This window comes from Mesitornis unicolor, unplaced genomic scaffold, assembly GCF_000695765.1.
Source record: "Mesitornis unicolor isolate BGI_N332 unplaced genomic scaffold, ASM69576v1 scaffold3271, whole genome shotgun sequence".
NCBI classification, from domain to species: Eukaryota; Metazoa; Chordata; class Aves; order Mesitornithiformes; family Mesitornithidae; genus Mesitornis; species Mesitornis unicolor.
Window position 1 is genome coordinate 20772 of NW_010164366.1, and position 7424 is coordinate 28195.

Consider the following 7424-nt stretch of genomic DNA (forward strand, 5'->3'; position numbering starts at 1 on the left):
CTCTAGGGAAGACACTAAGGTGGCACTGGAGCTGTTTCAAGAAGAGTTGCTCCGTCTGTTGGGCCTGTTTTGGCTTCCCTGGAGCTCCTCGCGGGGCTGGGAGTGGTGTAAGCCTTCCAGCTCAGTTTGCCTGCTGGAAGTCAGGGCTTCTTGTCTTTCCCACCTCCAAAGCCGAGTGCAGATGCCGTGAGAGGTCTGGGCTGTTGTGAAGTCTGGAGGAGAGCCCAAAGGGAACAGCTGAATCCATCTGTAGCCACTCTCTACCCCTTAGTTCATGACATCATCTTCCAGTGTAAATATCTCTACTTTTCTAAACATCACTCCTTGTGATCACATTCCTTCTCAGGTAAATGCCCTGAGCCCGGCATGCACTGAGGCATGTCACTGTCTTGCACGCTGACACTGACGCTTCCTTGCTCCCCGGAAATCTCTCACCGATTGTGTTAAGATTTCTCTGGTGTCTTGTTATTTGCAGCCAATAACTTGCTTTTGCGTGCCCCAGCGCTTTCCTCTCCTCTGGGAACAACAGACCAGAGCTTGAATCTTCACACTTGCAGCAAAAATTCCAATTTCTCCCTAATGGCATTGCTGCGTGTGATTGATTTTCAGCCCTGTTACGTTACTGAGGTGCTCAGCATCATGCTTGGGATGTTCTGGTCCTCTTCTAAGCGATGGCTCAGTGTCAGCAGCAGAGCTCACTGCCTGACTCCTCTTTCTATCTGAGTCATCAACTAAAATGATTTAATTGCTTGCTGCTCCTTTCTCCTCATTCGTTAGATCCTTTCCTGTCAGCACAACTGTGGCAAAAAAATTCTGGCTTCTATACAGATTCCTCTCTGGGATTAGTATCACTGAAGTTACTTTTACCCGTGAGGTGTATCTGTAACCGGTCTCTTAGCAAAAATATACAAAATCTAATTGTACAGTGTTTCTGGGTGAAAGAAGGAACCTGCCTGGGAATGAGTGTGTGGGTGGCAGTCGGCTGCATAAGCAGCGCTGCTCTTTCAGGCCCTGCAGTAGCCGAAGGACACGTTTTCCAGATCTCCAGATTCAGGTTTTGTCTTCCTAACAGCACGTGCCAATTAAAATAAGCAGACCCCTATAGCTTATGAAGTTTTGTGAAACTCGTCTTTTGCTTTAGCACAGAAAATAAACAGCTGTAAGAAAAAGTAGAGATCTTGATGTGGGTTTTTTTTCTGTTTTCTTTCCTATTGCCCCCTTTACAAGTCCAAATTTTTTCTTCTTGTGACTACCAATTGATATCTAAAGCACACAGTCCCTGTTTCTGAACCCTTCAAACAACACCCTTCTCCCCTGCCTATGCTGCCTCTGGAGTATGGACAGTTGTCCATGCTGTGCTGCAGTCCAGTCTGCATGCTGACTTCTCCAGCGGAGGACTTTCTTCCATAATATTGAGGCATCTCCAAGATACCAACTCTGTTCTACCTCTCAGGTGGACCGAATCTCTCACTGGGGCCTGTGTCCTTAGTCACCTCCCTCAGGAGTTAAGATTGGGGTCCTGGTTTTGCCCACTTGCATGCAGTACTCCATCAATATGGGGACCCTCATGGGCTTCACCACCCTGCTTAATTTTGTGCCTGAATCAAGCACTTTCTCTTTCCAGGTTACGTGAGAGCAGAACCCAGACAATCCCGACTTCAGAGTTTTTGGTCCAGTTCATAGCTTTACTGAGGACATAAGTTGCCAGATGTCAACTTCTCTTGCCATGGGCACGTGTGAGGCAAGGCACTACTCTGATGGGTGGTTAAGCTCTTCTTAATTACACGGTACTTGTTACACAATAAGAACACACACAAACTATTACTGTGTCTCCTCATGGTGAGCTGTTTCAAAGCTTAAAGCCTGTGGCTGGATATGGAAGATTTCCAACGCTGCCAGTTACTCACAAACTGTATAAACAGATCTCTCACATTATGGTTTTGGAAATATTCCCCCCTTGGGCTTCTTCATTATCAGTTCAGGATAGCAACAATACATTCTGATATCTGAGTGATGAATGCCAGCTTCTGTCTGCTTCCACGCAGCCATTCAGTCTTGCCTGAGTTCCTGAGATGGATTTGATCCCAAACTGAGTTTCGAGGAATGCTGCCAAACTTTTCCAACAGCACCGAAGTCAGTAAGCTTCCCTTCCCTCCCCACTCTTGTAGCTTTTTAAAAAAAATACTACTTGTTATGTATTTTTTCTTCTATTGAATAATTCAGCTAACAGGCTGGCACTTGAGAGCTGTGTTCCCTAATGAGGGAAGCAGCTTGCCAACCTTTTATCTTTCCAGTCTTTTGACTGCAAACCCAACATCGTGAACGAATAGCTGTGGAAATACAGAACAAAACGTTGTTGTCTTGTCTTAAGTAGGCAAGGAAGGGAAAATAAATGGATTGAAAGAAAACTGAGCCCTACATAGGAAAATGAAGTACAACAGTGAAGTGTGCATGGAAGGACATGAAATAATAGAAGTCTCTTCGCAACCTCATTTTATCTCAGTATCTGCAAGCTGTATGGGAGAAAGGACGTTGACTTGCTGAACAGATACCGTTACACTAATTTAGAGGATGGGTGTAGGTATCTGTTGGCAGCTTTGCTTATTTCCATGTTTATGTGAATGAAGAGAGCAGGTTTTTATCTTTGCCAACTTTTTCTTTTCTTTAAAGGTGAATGATTTACAGTCCGTGTGCCACAGATGGGATTTAAAAGAATAAATATATGTGATGCATTTTTGCACATTGCTTAACACCCTTTAAAATAGCATTAAGATCACATTGGCTTGAGTTTGTTCAGATCAAGATTCACACTATTTTGTTTCAGAGGAATGTTTAGTCCTTGGCCCTCCCTGCATTTGGTGTTTTCTGGATCCCCTCCTCTGCTTCCAAGAGCAGAGTTCAGCAGCTCTGGGTGTCTAGGAGGACCAATTGGCCTCCAAGTAAGTGAGGACATTTGCAAGTCTCTCATCTCCTTTGCAGGACAATAACTGCCATAATGTGGGAATCGGGCAGAAATGCAAGCTGATGTGGCTCAGATGAATCCTCCCACGAGCCAGCAGCTTGCCCAAAACCAGTACCATCATCTGAATCCCTGCTCAGTGAAATTCAGCTGAGCTACAATTGCACCAAGTGCTGCATCTGCCTTCAATGTCATTATCTTTACTGAGGGTTGTTTTCTGCAATGCAGGGAAGTTACTCATCTTCAGCCGTGGGGCCAAATTCTCAGCAGTGGATGTGGGATGGGATGCTTAATGTGATAGAGACTCTGATCTCAGATACTGACTTAAATGTACATCTGAAAGCCTCACATGTGGCAAAGATCCCTATCATGCTGGGTACCATACAAACATGGCTCCAAGAGCTTGTCCTGATCCCAGGAGGTGTGTTTTCTAATTTATTTCCTGTTGTGGTGCCAGCATTTACACAAAATGCAGAACACTGAGCTGAATGGCACAGCTGGGCAGAATTTGGCACTTCTGAATTGAGCTAAGCTGGCTTAATTGGAAATTAAAATCCCACTCTTCTGGCCTGTAACCGCTGTTAAAGGGCCCTTTGAAGGCACAAGGCTGAATTAAATCAACCTTTGCTATGTGGACATCCAGGGAACTGCACCAAATTAGAGTGGTTAAAGATCTGACTTGTTTGTTTGCACTCAAAGCTTGGGGAAGGGAAATTGAGATGAACTAAAATGATGGTGGTAGAAAAACAAAGCAAAACAGACAAAATGAATGACTGAGATCTCAGGGAGCATTGCTCAAAATGCTCCTTAGGGAATGCAAACTCACAATTGTTGCATCTGGAAAGCAGCTCCCCTTTCGTGTGCAGAAATGTATCACTGAGCGCTCTCCTCTCTGCCTCTTGCTTGCCTATAATCTGACTTCTGTTTCATATCACTCTTGCTTGTTCCTTAGTCCACCCTTCAGCTATTTGTGGCAGGAGATAAAATACCCTTTTGCTTCGCATAGCAGGGATATATGTGATATGAAGCCAGATGGCTGCCAAGGTGAGCAATTGAGTGTGTCTGCATGTTATTGATTGTAGCTGCTCTTTTCGCAGTCGGAGGTGGCAGGAGGGTTTCCAGGAACAGATGGACCAAGAGGGATGTGATTAACATCCCCTGGGATTGGGTGTGCTCAGTCCCACTTTGGGCTTAGGCCTTCTGTGGACAGGCCTGTGATCCTATGGGACCATAGGAATGGATTTATCCTAGCCTGCCCATAAGGTGGTGGCCAGGAGCCTGCTTTGATGCACCAGTGTGATCCTGTAGCATTTCGTTGAAGCTGAACTGATTTTCGTTGTTTCTTGCTTTTTCTTCTTTGTTTTCCTCTTTCTGCTGCATTACATTACTAAAAATACCTAAACCCGCATCATTTACTGAGCTGCTTCCTCTGCTTGTTCTTGTTCCAAGGCACAAACATCCATCTCTCTCTAAACACCTCTCTCATCTACCCAAATTAAGATACTACTTCAAAGCAGAACTTCACCTTTAGGGACCCTGTTATTCTGTAGTCCTGGCTGGTCTCCTCCTGCACTAATGAGAGATCCGACACTCAAGGTAGGGGTCTTGTTTGGTAATAGCTGAAGGAAAGGGTCGAGAATCTCATCATCCTCTAAATTGTAGGTCAGAGCATCTTGGTTTCTTGCTGAGACTTAGAAGGGCTGTTTTCAGTTGAGCTAAAACCTGGCTAACTCTGCATCCTGCTTCTGTCAGAGGCCAGGAGGAGATGCTGAAGGAAGACATGTAATTGCTGTCCTTTTGCTGCCCATAGCCTTCAGCAATCGGCAGCTTAAGGACTTCATGAACTGGAGGTGTGCTGTGAAGTCAGCAAATGGCAGAGATGTTTGTCATCTTCATGAAGCTTAAAAAAAGACTTGCTATGCCGTCTTTCTTTCCTGTCGGATTCACCCAGGACACAATGCTCCTACAGCCTCATGGCTCAGGAGACAGGCTGAGTTTTAGCTGAAATTGTTCTTCTATATTCAGGATGTTTCAGGGCAGTTACTGTAGGTGAGATAAGTTTTGCTGTCTCTTTAAGCTGTATGTTTGCAGAGCCCCTTCTGGATTTGCATTGATAGCAGCAGTGCCAGGGCTTGGTGTTTTGACTGTGGCCTCTGCATGGAAAATTCTGCTCTCCAGGTAGAAGAAAACAGCAACAACAATAAAGCAACACAAAAAGAGTCCCTGTGAAAGGACCCTTTGACTAAACAAAGTTGACATAAAACAATTTAGCCTGGCACACCAGCTCTGTCTGTGAGCGATGTTGTGCCTCAGGCACTGCACTTCCCTGCTCAGAGCTTCAAGCATTTTCATACCTGGAATTTGAGGGTTTTCAAACTTAGAGGTTCTGATTTTGGTCTGTTTGGCCAAAAACGTTTGCTATCCATGTGGTGAGTCCAAGAAGGAAGATATCAAGCATCTCCCTTACTGAGGTGTATGACTCTTGGATGGTGATGTTACTGCGTTGAAGGCGTACTGTTGCCTGGACTGTTTTTTTGCGTTATATCAGGACTGTTGTATTAGGACATGACTGAAAGATCTTCGTATTTCTTCTCCAGAAGAAGCCTTCATGGGAGGGAGAATGAGTGTACAGGCAGTTTGGGATGGGGTAAGGTGCTTCTTCAAATGCCAGGTGTAGAAGTTGTACACTGTCCTTTCAACACAGTGGCTGTGTATAGAGCTGTCTCTGTTCTGTGTGTGTCTGAGATTGAGTCCAACTTGATTCCATTTCCTTAAAATGTGTATTCCCTGTATAAAAACACTTATTTTACAGTTAGTCACAGCCACGTATGCAATTACGTATGTTTTCTGTGCATGTGTTCACACATAAAATTGCTCTAATTCTGGGCATGGCTATTTTTTATCTGTTGTGATCTGACTACAGCAAAAATTAAAATAAAGATTAGATTAGTTGCCATGGTAACAGCTACCCCTGCCTCATATGACGCACGGATTCTGTGAAGCGAAGGAGCACATATCAATTTACACTCTTAATTTTTGGGACACTCAGGGTTCAGCTCTTCCCAGGAGGTCCTCTGATGAGAGCAAGTGCTGTCTCCCCATTTCTACTCAGCAGGCTTTGTCCTCTTCTACTTCTTGTAATTCATAAGAGCTTCAGAGCTGCTGCCACCATCTCTTGGTAGAAACAATCTCATTTGCATTTCAGTTTCTTCCTTAAAACAACAACAAAAAAAAGAGCAGGGTGATGTTGGAAAAAAGTCTGATCTGGGGGGGTTGTGATGCTGTGAGAGGTCTGCTTGCCCCCTTAGGGAAGGAAACAGCCAGGGGCTCACAGGACATCAGTGCAGGAGCTGTGCATGGATGGGAGTTTTATGGCTAATGAGTAATTGCTAACGAGGGGGAGAGTTGTCACATAGCATCAGCAGCCCTGAATTAGCAAAGCAGCACGCAAAAGAGGGTAACTGTCAGGTCTGCTGGGCTCTCGGTTCGTTTGTTCTCATGACTGTACAGCAAGGTTTTAAATGTTTCTGCTTGCTGCTGGAGAAAAATAAACAGCCTTGGGTAGATGCAGTCAGATTGATGATGTCTTGTGGTGCGAGATCTCAGTTTTTACATCTCCCAGCTATCAGATCTTTTAAGGTGTAGATGAGACGAATTACCGGGTCCACAGGAGAAGAGCACATGAAGAGATAATACACTTGACTACAGTTAATGATTGCCGCTCTGTGGCTGGGTACTTCACAGGGATAATGGTCTTTTGATTCTTGCCCATCAGGCACATATCCACGTTGTCTTTCAATCTGCATCCTTGGTCACTTCTCAGAATTTATTCAAGAGCTATCACGAGTCCCAAAATTGCATCTTACAACACAAAAGGCACAGCTGTGAGCCCCGCTGGTAATGAAGGGGTGAGATGGTGAGGTCTGGGGGATGCCTCTCCTTCTGCTCTTCCCACATCATTTGTCATCCATTGCTCCCTGCCACTTTTTGTCTCTGTCTCCCAAACAAATGTACTTAAAGCCTCCATCTCCAGAAAAACCTGCTTACCTCAGGTGCATTGCATATCTAAGTCAGCCACAGACTCATCAAACCACAGACTTTGGCAAGGCATTTTGCAAAGGAGAAGTGGAAGATAAGTTTAATACCACCTTGTCCCTCTGTATCGAGATGCTCGTAAAAATCAATCCCTTTCCTCCATGCACGATGGGCATTGTCTGCTTCAGGGTGCTGGAAACAGCTCGGCGCTCCTCAGCAGCGTGGTCAGGACTGGATTCTAAAGTTGGGATGGGGAGCCACAGGCTCTTGTGGAACATAAAATCATCTGTCGTTCTCAGTTTCCCATTAGAGAGAACTTTCTGTGTGGTGGTGGCTTAATGTGCTGAGGGAGGACAAAATGTCCTCGCTCACACTGGAGAGGCAGCAGCGTGGTTCGAGGTGTCTTGTGCTGTCACAGCTGTAAGAAGAG